A 13,628-nucleotide genomic window follows, 5' to 3' on the forward strand; every position below is an offset into this window, starting at 1 on the left:
GGCTGCATGTTATTTGTGTGTGTGTGGGGGGGGAAATGTGGGTATTAAACAGAAATAAAAACCAAGGTAACATTTTAAAGTGATATATATATATATATATATATATATATATATATATATATATATATATATTTTGAATAAACATTGGTTTCTGTTATCATTCACTGAATTTACTGAAATTTGGCATCAAAAGAATAATTTTTGTCAAGAAAGCAGTTTCCAAAAGGTGTAAAAAGCAGTCTTTTGAATAAGGAGAAATTCATGAACAATTGATAAGTAAACTACAAAAAAGGGTACTTTGGAGACATCATTTTAGAAATAGCTTTCTGGCATGTTTTTCAGAGAGCCAGTTTGGTGTACTGGACTGGAAACTAGGAAACTGTGAATTCTAGTCCTGCCTTAGGCATGAAGCCAGCTGGGTGACTTTAGGCCAGTTACTATCAGTCCTAGGAACGAAGCAATGGCAAAACACTTTCAAAAAATATTGCCAAGAAAACTGCACAGACTTGTCCTTGTAGTGGCCAGGAGTCAAGACTGACTCAAAGGCACAGAATGTCTAAATATTTTGACTGCCATACTGGGGGGGCGGGGGGGGGAGAGCTATTCCTACAAAATCAGGAAGATAAATATATAAATAGTAACAAAGAAAACAAGACCTAAATTACTGTCTCAGATATGAAGCCAAACATTCAAAATAATTCTTACTGCATATAAAAATAATTTATACATATGTTATAATACTTTATGGACATGGTATGCCAAATGGAAATGCGTAAGAAAAAAATGCAAATCCAATCGCACTGAAGTTAAATAAGCAATGTTAATAAAAACTCAATCCAATAAAATGCATAACTATTAAAAAGGATTTTGTTTTAGAATATCATGAATCTCATTAGTTCAGTTTCACTTTTTTTAATCTGGCAATCACCAGACATGTTGAGGCTTCAGTCTCCTTTGAATTCTGGGATATGTAGTTTCAAATTATGTGGGCATCAGAATTGGCTCAAAGGAAGAGGGCAAACTAAGTTTTAAATAATTTTTGACTTTATTTACTGTCTTGTATTTTATTTTTTTCTATTGATATGAAATAATTTAGCTATTATTTACCTGTTTAGCTCACTATTTGCACTGTGAAGTTCTTAAAATGTAGATGTCCATATATGTATGAATTCTGTCTCAGTTATGAATTACTGCATTATCATTTTCAGTTTTACATCTGTAATATATTTTTTAAGATTTTTTTTCTCATTTTGGATATTCACAGAAAGTTTTAAAAAATCAAAAGGAAAAAAGTGCTTAATAAATAGAAAACTGTCTTCAGAAGAATGTAATGTATTTAATAAGTCTTTGGATATTAAAACTCAACAAATTAATAATAGAAAATACCCTTGTGCAATAACCTCTTAACCAATTTTAAAATTATCAGTGAAACTGCTTAGAAGCTATCTGTACTGTTAATATATCACTTGGTAAATTGTTCCATTTTTACCAGCAAAACTTTTAAAAAACCATAATGGTATGTAAACTGGTAGCTATCTATCTATCTATCTATCTATCTATCTATCTATCTATCTATCTATCTATCTATCTATCTTAATCATGGGTACCCACAGTTCCTGCTGCTATCAGTAAAATTATGAAAACAATGTCATGCTGTTGTGCCACAAGCTCCATTCCTTTTAGGTGTGCGTGCAATGTTGCAACGCATGTACAAATGGGCTAGGACAATGCTGATTTCATGAGACTGACTGGTTTGACTCCTCCTACAGACCTACCACTGAGCTTAGTTAAATGTCATTCAGATTCCATGATTGTGTAATAAAGTTTATAATTTTACAGCAAAATCTTATATTTGTCTATTTAGAAAAAAGTCTGTTTGGATTTAATAAGATTTATTCTCATATAAGTATGTGTAAGATTGCAGTCTAAAAACAATTTCCTGCATTTCTTAATTTTCTTCATATGTTGTACAGTATAAAGCAGGAATATTTTATAGGATGTTGGGGAGGGCAATAAGAACCCCATTTCTCATGTTGCTGTCCATGTATAAAAGGCAACAATGTATAAAAGGCTACATACCTAGTGGTGAGTTTCTTCTATCATTTTTTGGAGGCTTAGCACAGGAAAGCTGAAGCAATATACTTGTCTCTACATCTCCTGAACCTAAATAGTCTGTGGTTGGCTTCCAAAATGCCTGAAGAGCGGTATTGAACAATCTAATATCCTGGGTTGGCTGGAATCCCTAATGTGCTTCTGGAGCATCAACATGTCCATGGGATTTTCCTTAGTATGTAGCAGGTTTCTTGTTCCACCTGATGTTTACATTACCCCCCTCTTTTAAATAACAAAAATGGGGTGCCAGTATGCTGTAAAACAAAACTTCTAGCATCACCTTTATTTTCATTAATGACCAAATGGACTCCCTAAGCTTTTTTTTGAAGATAGAAATGATGGGCAGTTTGGAGCCCACTGCAATATCTGTGCAGACAAAAAGGAAAGGGAAACAGATATGATAGGGAGCAACCTGTGAGGACACAGCTTGAAGTGGTAGCAGATAGCATTCTAATAAATCTGAATTTTGTAATCAGTTATATCCCCACGGCAGCCATATATGAATGAACAAACATGATATAACCGTTTCCTGCCCACAATATGTTCTGCTCATGCCACCAGCCCCCAAAATTTAGGAAGTCCTGCTGCGTGCTTGTCTGTACATGAGAGATAGAGAGGCAAAGAGCAAAATGGAAAGAAGCATGTGGTAATATTTGCAAACACATTTGAAACAAGTTCCACAGCACACATTTTAATTACAGCAAATATGATTGATATTTGACAACTTAGATTAAATCTGGGTAAGTTTAATTTGTTTAGTATTCTTCAATCTTTTCATGCCCCTAGCCTACAGTATTGTGTGGATTCATAAATAAACATTACATAAGTATACAGTAGTTGCCAAACTGCATGCTAACTAAAAGAGTGATAAACTTTGGTAGGGAGAGAGGCTATTAAGCAGCATGAGAATAACAAGCTAATATTGTAAAATCTGCAAATGAAAGTCCCATGCATTGGCTACATTATAATTAAGGTCAGCATATTTGTTACTGGATAAACCCACAATGTGAAAATGATCCAAACATTAAGTGTGCCCCATTTTTTAAATCTGTCTATCAGATTGTGAAACTCATAACAGTGGAATCAGGTTTCTCTTAAAGGTTTTCTACAATCTTGTTTTCTATTATTCCATTTACCTGAAAGAATGATAAGCTTACTGTAAATTTAAGATGAGCCACCTCATGTATTAGACAGAAAAAAAAGTTGTCTATCTCTTTTATCATATTCTTAATGAATCTAAGGTGATCCTACAATTCCAAGGGTAAGTTATCTGAGAAAAGTAGTCCAATTTGGGTAATATTGGTTCTGTCAATACACATGAATAATCGTAATAATAATGGATGGCACAGCCACTAGCCCCATGCCTTTATTTATATATTTTGATTGGTTTGTCTGAATTTACCCTATGCACATATAAACTATTAATTCTTTTAGCACTTTGTATAGTGTTTGTGTGTGTATGTATAAAATGTATTCCATTTATATTCTGCCTTACTATACAGAAGGCTCTCAAAAACAGGATTTCCTACTCAGACAGCAGTATAGATAGATAGAGTGCATGTGCGTGGACATAGTTTGACTACAAAACAGCTTGAAATATAAATTAGATGCACACGATGAGAAAAACCCACTATGAACAAATTAGGGTTGCAGTGCTAAAGCTGTGATGAGGCTGAGGCTTAATCACAATCCCATACATAAAATATGTATATATTTTATATATTTGATTAGCAGGATGACACAAAACAAAAGAGATAATATTCCATTACCATCTCCTCAATGGTTTTGGCCAGGCAGAATGCACTTACTGGAATGTCAGCTGAATGAAATGGCAACATAGCTGTTGCCCAGGAAACTGGGCCAGTGCCAACATTCCTACCTTATGCTGAAGAAACAGTTTTCTTTGTGTTCTGACCGCTGCTTGGCATTTTCCAAGAAGTTCCATTCTGCAACTCTGCTGAACAGAAACTTTTTTTTCAATAAAACTAAAGGCAGAAAAAGTACAGTTTTGTTTTCTCTGTTCTAGATGTTCCTGTAGTAGACCATGGAGTAATACAGTATAATTTTGAGTGGTACAGCAAGCTTAATAGAGCAGGAGTATATTCATGTGCAACAGGACTGATAACACATTTCTGACAAAATGAATATTCACCAAATAGTTCTCTCAAGAAAAAAAAATCTGAAAGTACAAATATAGAATCAAACCACAGAAAAGTTGTGTTTATCCACTGTAAATATGCCCCTTCCTGTCTTCTAACGCTGTTTTCATTCAGCGAGCCAATGGACAAAGGAAATTAAAATTATATAGTGTGACAGACTGAAAATATAGCATGGAGCAAAGTCACAATTTCAAATAATGTTCTATTAATATAGTGATGGCTTCCTACAGAATGCTAAAGATGTAGCTATGAATTAGTTCAAGTATTCTAGAACAATGCTTGTGTTACAGTTTTAGCTAATTATGATGTTATTTCTTATTAAAGTGGGTGAACTCACTGAAAGATCCATTGCCCTTAGCCCATTCATAAAGCAATTATTTCTGTTTATTCTATAGTTTCAGTTCTTATATAATATTTTTATCAGGAATGGGAAAAATATGTCCCTCCAGATATTGCTGAACTACAACTCCTAATTGGTTGTGCTAGCTTGAAGGACCACAAGTTGCCCTGCCCAGTTTATAGATAGTTGAAACATGGGTGGAGGTAAGATGATTTAAAGTTAATTTAAACCACTGTAGTATTATCTATCAGGATTTTGACATATAAGCAGAGTTAAGACATACATTAATTAGGGAGTCTTGGCCTCGGTTTACAAAGTATAGACTCCTGGGGACTGGTGCAGGCTGACAGTGGGAGCTGGAGAAGGTCAGTAGTCCTGAGATAACAGCATTGCATCCTATGGCTGTTGTGTTGTCAGCTATGCTGATCGGTGGCCATTTTGTTCATCTTGTCCATTTCATCTTACTTGCATAGGTGGGGCCCAGAAGGTCCTGCACCTGTCCTGTCTATTCCATCTTTATGTGGCTCCAGAGTGTTATATCACTATCTCAGAAAATTGGTGATCAGAAGGCTTTGGACTTGAAACTCTTGGTTTGGACTGTTTCTGGTTGATGTTGAGGGATGGGCGCTGACTGTGGTATGGTTGTCCATTTTCCCTTGGATGAAAAGGAGGAAAAGAATGCACTACAGTGCAGAGTGTAGGCTATTGGTTAGACTGAAGAATGTTGAGTGCTAACAGAAATGCCCTTGTTGTCTGACCAATCAGCTGGTTGAGTAGTTGGTGTAGAATGGGGCCTTCTGACCTGGAGGAGGGCGGGCAAGGTTTGGAGCAAGTTGGTGATTTTTGGTGTGTGTGGGGGGGAAGAACAGGTGGAAACATTATAGTGATGGTAAGTAAAGGGAGATATGGTGGGATATAGTGGGATATGGTGGGAGCCAAGAGGTAATCCACTTGTCAGGAAAGCAGCCACAGTGTTTGGCATTGAAATTGTGTTCTAGCCTATTGTGCTTTGCCCCAATGCCTGGTCATCCGAGCTTCTATGGCCCTGGTTTCTGGCTGTTGCATAGTCAGCCTATAATACCCCTCCTCCACAATTTAATTGGAGAAGAGAGGGCTGACTTTGTATGCATTATAAAAATCTAGCTGGGTGAAGGGGAGGATTCCCCTCTTGGACATGTGTCTGGTTGGGTTGTGTCATGACTCTAGCAGGGGTGAGATGTGCCTATTGTTCCCCAACAACCCCGATGACTGCCAGGTGTATTACTCCTCAGATAGTCAGGTATGAGACCATATTTGTGAAGCTGGGCTGTACAGATCAGAAGGGTACCAGCTTCCCTGTTGCATAACCACCTTCTTATCTGAGGCTTGGCTTGACTAGTGGCAGAGGCTTATGGTGCTGAGAGGCTTCAATCTTCCTGGTGCATGATTTGACCAAGGCCTTAGTCACTGTTTGGAATGGGAGAATGATGGGGGCCTTGGACTGAACTACATCTATCTCAGCCCTCTATGTACATGAATCCCAAAGACTGCTCTGGTTTTCAACTGAATTTTGGGTGAAGTGCCATAAGAGATGCCTAGAGGATGGAAGAGGATGAAGTGAATCTGAACAAGCACAGTTAAGAACGTTTCTTAAGGACTACCTTGTGACGATAAGGGCCGCAAAATGTAATTACATTTCTCTATTGTGGTGCCTGCCCTATGGAACAATGTTCGTCCCAAGATCCAGATGATCCTAATCCTGTGGCGTTCTATAAAGCCTTAAGGACCCGACTGTTCCCTTAAGGCTTAGGCCAGGATGTTTGGTGAGCCTGGTTTATATGATGATTGTGGGGTTCTCAACAAAAGGTAGCATACCATATTTACCAATTTTATCTCCACAATCACAGTCCTGTAAAATAATTTAGGGGAAGTCATTATCATGATGGGTTCAAAGATATCCAGTAAGTTAACACGTCAAAGTATGGGTCTGTCAGTCATACTGCAATATTGTAAGCACTACACCACACTGGTGTTTCAGATTCTTCTGTGATTTTCTGCAGAATTCCATGAAAAATTAAAGCTACTAGGTTACATCCAGATGTGGTTATTCTTAGTTAAATTAAAGATACTTGATTTAATTTAATCACAACTTACATAAGGCCCGTTATTTTCAAGTGATCTAGTTTATGACTAATTCTGGAGCCAACCTACTTTTTCGGTCATTTTAAGCCTGAGACTGTTGGAATCTTATATCTTCCCTGTATAACTTTTCCTTTTGTTCCCAGTTTAACTTCTACTGCATCTCAGTTAATATTTACAGGATTTTGAAAAGGACAGTTTAGAAAAACAGTATCAATATATAGCATAAAAAGTCACATTGCTATTTTTTCCCAAAATAATCCTGTATGCACATAAGCATATGGTCATTTTCTCATGTGTTGTTTATAGGTGCATTAGACTGCCCTAACAACCCTAAATTTCTCTGTTGAATATTTCTGGCTTTATCTCATCAGCAGTCTATGATTTTCATGCCAAACCTATGAAGTTTCATGCCAAACCTTCCTGTATACAAAACTGCTAGCTGTCATAAAGTCAAGGGGACTTTATTATGCTTCCTCCCCTCTGTACATAGGCATGAGTATGGGATTGGATTAGCCCAACCTTGACCAGTCATTAGATTCCATAGAGATGTGCCCCTGATATCAGAACAGAGGTCAAGAAATACATGCCACCAACTATCATGCCACTATCAGCCAATAAACAGCCTCAAGATATTTTCTCGGTTCCCTCCCTGCAGCCATACACCAGCTTAATTTGTTTCCTTAGCTGGCTAGGACAGAAATCAGGAAGAGGACTACATATCACTGTCCTTGCAATCAATTATATCTATATTGCATGGATTGAATTATGCTAATTATCCCTAGACAGGCTCAACATTTGTTATCTTTGTTATCTCTGCCATCTTTGTTCTTTTTTGTTTTGTGTTCTTTTTTGTTATGTTGTTTTAAACAATTTGTAAATTGCCCAAAGCCGCTGGGACTCAGATGGCATATAAATTTAATGAATAAATATCCAAAGCTGGAGCTTCTTCTTACTCCTCTTTTTCTTTGACGAATATCAAGAATTCCCAATATCAGCTTTCACCAAAAAGCCTGACTATCTCCCATTTCTGAAATTTCCAACATTGCAATCTATTTCAGTTGTTGGCTACAAGATAGGCTTTTAATTCCTAACTTTTTTTCTCATCTTGTTAATGTGTTTTGGGCTTGAAAGCCTTCCCATTTGATGAAGTTGATATTCTAAAACTAAAAATATTGGGCAACAACAGTAGTATTACCCTCTCTGAGATGTGCCGTTTGGGATCCTGCACCAAACTTTGCAGGGGATGGTAGAGATCCTATATATAAATCTGGTGGCAACTATGTTCACAAAGTAATAGGCTGTGAGAGCTTGTATGTGACATAAAGGAACAAGGGAAAAGATAGGGATGCTGCTTGTGAATTGCCTGCCTTGCCTCCTAAAGCTTGCTGTTATGCTGGTATTGGAGTTCCACAGCTTGTAGTGCTGGGAGACTTCAACTTTCACGCCCTGGCCTGGGGATCCTAGAAAGTTCAGAAAATCATTGCTTCCATTGCAATCATGGCCTTAGGCCCAATGCACACTAAATGGCTACACTCTAGATCAGTGGTTCTTAAACTATTTGACCCAATTACTCCTTTTCCCAGTCTCAAATAATATCATTAACCCCCAATGAAAAACCCAGACTCTATTGTTTTACACAAGTATCTCAGCAGCAGCAATCCCAAACTGGATCCTTGACTCACAAATTGCTCTATTACCCCCAGGATATGCTCAAATTACCCCCTTTGGTAATTATCACCAGTTTAAGAATCATTGCTCTAGATCTAATCTTCACCTCAGAGCAGTGGCTTTGCGATCTGAAGATGGAGGACATTCCAGTGAATCCACTGCTGTGATGAGATTTGTTGTTGTTGTTCAGTCATTAAGTCGTGTCCGACTCTTCATGACCCCATGAACCATATCGCACCACGCCTTCCTGTCCTTCACTGCCTCCCTGAGTTTGCTCAGTTTCATGCTCATTGCTTCAGTGATGCTATCTAACCATCTCATCCTCTGCCGTCCTCTTCTCCTTTTGCCTTCAATCTTTCCCAGCATCAGGGTCTTTTCCAAAGAGTCCTCTCTTCGCATTAGGTGACCAAAGTACCTGAGCTTGAGCTTCATTATCAATCCTTCCAATGAGCAGTCAGAGTTGATTTCCTTTAAGATTGACTGGTTTGACCTCCTAGCAGTCCAGGGGTCTCTTAAGAGTCTTCTCCAGCACCACAGTTCAAAGGCATCAATTCTTCGGCGCTCAGCCTTCTTTATGGTCCAGCTCTCACAGCCATACATTACTACTGGAAAAACCGGTACTTTGACTATGCAGATCTTTGTTGGCAAGGTGATGTCTCTGCTTTTTAATATGCTATCTAGGTTTGCCATAGCTTTCCTCCCAAGGAGCAAGCATCTTTTAATTTCATGGATGCATTCTCCCCATCTGCAGAAACTGAAGGGCTCCTTTATTTACCTGAGGGACTCAGGGAGATAAAATAGACAAAAATATACCTAGAATGTCAGTGTAAAAAGAGCAGACATGACCTTGATTGAACACAGGTACAAACTCATGTTTGAGCCTATACCATGGAGATAAGGGTTGCAAATTGTTCTTACTTCTCCACCATTACTGCATCAGTGGACTGTGTCCCAGCAGCCCTGTTTCGGGTGACTCATTTCCCCTTGGGGACTCAGTCTCAGCAAGGACTACACCAGGCTGATGCGAGAATTTCAGGCAACATTTGCCAATAAACTCACTCAAGTGTTGACTCCTCATGGGCAGGAACTATGGAGTTGACAGAGGCAGAGTCTTGTGATGTGATCTGGGACTTATTCTATCCTGTAAGTAGATATGGTGTTAGGCAGAATGAACTCCTCCACATATCAGCTATAACCCTTGCTTTTTCAGGAGGCATTTGGGGGGATGACTGCCTGGACCAGGGAGGTGATCAATGACTTGTTGAAGGAGGAGATGGTACCACTGGCTTTGAAAGAGGCGGTAGCATGCCCCTCTGAAGAGGCAATCACTGAATCAGGCTATGTTAGACAACTATTACCCAGTCTCCACTACTCCTTTTGGGGGAAGGTTTAGAGAGTGGTAGGGCTTCAACTACAAAACATCCCAGAGGAAGGAGATTATCTGAATCCTTTCCAAACCTTGGACAGAATTACATTGGTTGCACTGTTGGATGACTTCACTGGGATCCTGCTAGATATCCCAGCAGCATTCAATATTATCTATCACTGAGCTCCTGTGAGAATTGGGAGTTGGAGATACTGTTGTACAGTGGTTCTGCTTCTTCCTAAGTGTGTGGTTCCAGTTAGTGGTAGTGGGGGAAGACAGATCTATCTGTTGGCCACTCCAGTGTGGTGTGCCACAGATTTCTCCTCTTTCCCTTGCTGTTCAACATGTACGTGATGTTCAGTGAAATCATCTGCCAATCCAGGATGAGGTATCATCAGTATGCTGATGATATCCAAATATGCCCTGCCATCCTGGGCTGTGATATGGTGGAAATCCTGAGTGAGTGTCTGGAGATTTAAGTTGAATTGCAGTCAGCCTGAGTTACTATTTGTCCAGAAACCATCCAGCATCCTAACTACTCCAGTGACTACTCTGGATGGGTTCCACTTCAGGTTTGTAACTTGGTGGTTCTCCTAGACTTATGGCTGCTGCTGGATATCAGGTAGAGGCTAGGGGAGCCTTTGCCCAGGTTCAGCTGGTGTGCCAATTGTGGCTTTTCCTGGTGATGGAGGCCCTAGATACAGTAACTCATGCACTTCTTATTTCTAAGGTAGATTACTGCAACGCACTCTGTATGGGGAAGCCTCTGAAGATTACTTGGAAGCCACAGTTGATACAAAATTCAGTAGCCCATGTTTTAGTGGGCAAAAGTGTCAGATTCAGCCCAAGAAACTTAGCGGGACAATTCAGGATCAGTTCAGTTACTTTATTAGCTTACACCTACTAGACAGAATCTCACCAGACTAACTCTAACCCCCAACAACGGCAACTAAACACTCTGAATTCCTTAGGGTGGTGCCAGTCTCACCCTCTTATTTTTCACACGCTCAGGCTGTGGGCTGAGGAGATGCTTGAGATTCTTCTCACTCTCCCCATGACCTTGGACTTCCTCACTCAAGCCTTCCATCACAAAGAGTCACTATACACATATATTGCCTGTGTTATGGATGCTACTCTGGTTGTCAACAGATTGCCTGGTAAAATTCAAAATTCTGGTTTTGACTTTAAAAGCCTTATAAAGCGAGATGTACAGTTGAGAGCCATGGCAAGTTAAATGTCCCTTTTTGCAGTGGGACAGCGTTACGATGGAGATCAGCACAGGATGCAGGATCCTGGTTGTCAAAATACTCTCTGGATTAAGGAGAGACCTTTGAGATAGCCCATGTTACTCCACAGCTGCTCCTCTGAGTAAACTGCAGGAATAGTTGTTTTGCGGTTTGCCTATGGGTCAAGCGGCTGGAGTCAACGGAGGAACCATCTTGGCTCGCAGTTGTTAATGCAGCCTTTTTAAAGGACATTAAGCTCGACTGAGCCTCACTTCTTAATCACTTTGGATTTTTTTTTCTGTTGCTTTTAAAGGATTAAGACCTTTTGGAATGGCAAGTTATATTGTATTTGCTAGGTGATTATATTTATTATATTATATTGTATTTCTTAGAGAAAGAACCTTTAAATATGATTTTTATAACCTTTTGAAAAATATTACTTTTTGGATTAAACAGCAAAAGGGTGCTCAGAATATGGAAAGTTTAACAGCAGATTAAGGGCTCAGATGAACTTGTAATTTTAAATGCTCACAAAGAGCTTTGAATTAACTAGAAGAACTTTTTCCTATGGGAAAAATGACAATTGTTTTGAGTTCTTGCATGATAAGAGGACTTTGAAGGATGAACACTAGAGGGAGCCTGAGGATAAAGAAAATAGAGCAGAAATCTATAATACAAATTTGGGAATATTTGTCTGCCAAGCTTCTTGACAAAATAGATAAATTTCTTGACAAGACTGACAGAGCTTCTGATGAAATTACAGAACAAGAACAAGTTGCAACAGATGGTTTTGAAATTACTTTGAAGGGGGACTTAAATGTAACAAATAATGAGAAAGATATGGAGAAACATATGGGCACACAAGCGGAAGTGATGGATGACTTACTCCCAAAAGGAGATATACAGATATTGAACCAGGAAACTGACTTGGATAGTTTTATTTCACTGGATATACAAAAGAACTCTCTTAAGGTTCTGAAGGACTTTATTAGAAATGACAAACAAAAGGACAAACTTTACTTATTGGATATACAAAAGAAATCTGGTAAAGTTCTGAAAGATTTTTGGCTTGAAACACAGATGAACAGAAAACTAGCTCTGGGATTCTTTTTGAAGGGGTTAAAAGATATTTTTAAAAACTCAGAGAAGGAGTACAGTGTTGGCTTATTTGACCAGGGCTAAAAGAGAAAAATAGTTACATCTGGTTGTACTTACTGGACTTTTGCTGATAAAGAATGACTGACGAAGCATTTGGATTTTTTTTTTTTTATTCAATAGATAAGATATGGGGTGAAGAGACATTATGTTATATTTGGAGATAGTGATAAGCTATTAAGATTGTCTTTATTTGCTGGGATGAAGGGGGAAGTTACTTCTTTTTTCTTTTTTTCTTTTTCTATTTTTTCTTTTTTTTTTCTTTCTCACACTTTTTTCTTTTCTTTTGTATTTTTTTGTTTGCATTTTTTGTAGCCTGTACTGGCTTTTATTCTTTTCATTTACAATTCTTAATAAAATTGTTTTTGGGAGAAAAAAAGCCTTACATGGCTTGGGACACAGGTAGTTGCAGGATCATCCGCTAAATTGATCTTACTTATCTGGTATGCTCATACCGGATAGGCATGTTCGGAGATTTCTCCTCTACAAAAGATTTGGGAGAGTGTGCATTTTTGAGATGGTTTCTGTCAGTGACCCCTTGAGCTCTAGGAGGGCCTTGAAAACAGAACTGGGATTGGCTGAATTATTGTTTGATATAGGATTTACAGTATATGGTTGTATGTGTTTGACTTTTATACTGATGATTTTTTTCATTGTTTTGTTTGTGATTTTAACTGTATACAGTGAGTCCTTGAGTACTGTAATAGATAGAAATATAGTAAATAAATAAATAAATAAATAAATATCTAAGGGCTTGATCAGGTGCTTTTGTTTTAACTGAGAAAAGGTAAACACAATTGCTACAAAGTATGTATACAAAGGGGGGAGTCAGAAATATGTATAAAAAGGGGAGAGAAATCAAGTTTTTAAAATTATTATTATTAATATTATTATTTTCTCCCCTTTTTTCTATTTTTCGGGGGGGGGTTGTTAAATTTGCTTCATCTTTCTTTTATTTCCTTTTATCAACACACACACACACATACAAAGTAATAATACAACGGAAATCTTAATATTAAGTAATTAGTTTCAGTTCAAAACTTTTGTCACTTAACTACTACTCTGATATGATATGCACTGGTCCTTTTTTATGTTATATTCAATTCTGGATGAAAGGTTAAATAATTTTATGCTTGCAATGTTGACATCCTAAAATTCTATTGACAGAATTTTTATTTATTTTTTCTTATTTTCAATACTTTAAGTTTTCTAAATAATAGAATGTTCATAATTTATAATCATATTACATACATATTATTGCACTGAAAACTGCATTGAAATAATACAATGTATCAAGATTTATAAAATTACAATAAAAGGGGAAAAAACCCAATTGCTATGAAGTAAGTGAGAATTCATGCATCCTCTCCCTTATATGGAATGCACTATTTGATCAAATCCCATAAAGTCTCTGGTATGGTATGGTAGGGTAGGGTAGGGTAGGGTAGGGTATGGTAATCCATGTAAAGTATTATAGCACT

The 13,628-nt window shown here is 37.8% G+C and overlaps 1 protein-coding gene across 1 annotated transcript in view; it reads right to left on the reverse strand.

The window, feature by feature from the left end:
* The window catches only part of MTCL1 (microtubule crosslinking factor 1), a 119,351-nt gene that overhangs the window by 52,960 nt on the left and 52,763 nt on the right, over nt 1-13,628 (reverse strand).

This window comes from Python bivittatus, unplaced genomic scaffold (assembly GCF_059951505.1).
Source record: "Python bivittatus isolate LINGU-HERP-01145 unplaced genomic scaffold, Pbiv_v1 ctg000840_np1212, whole genome shotgun sequence".
In the NCBI taxonomy this organism is placed as follows: domain Eukaryota; kingdom Metazoa; phylum Chordata; class Lepidosauria; order Squamata; family Pythonidae; genus Python; species Python bivittatus.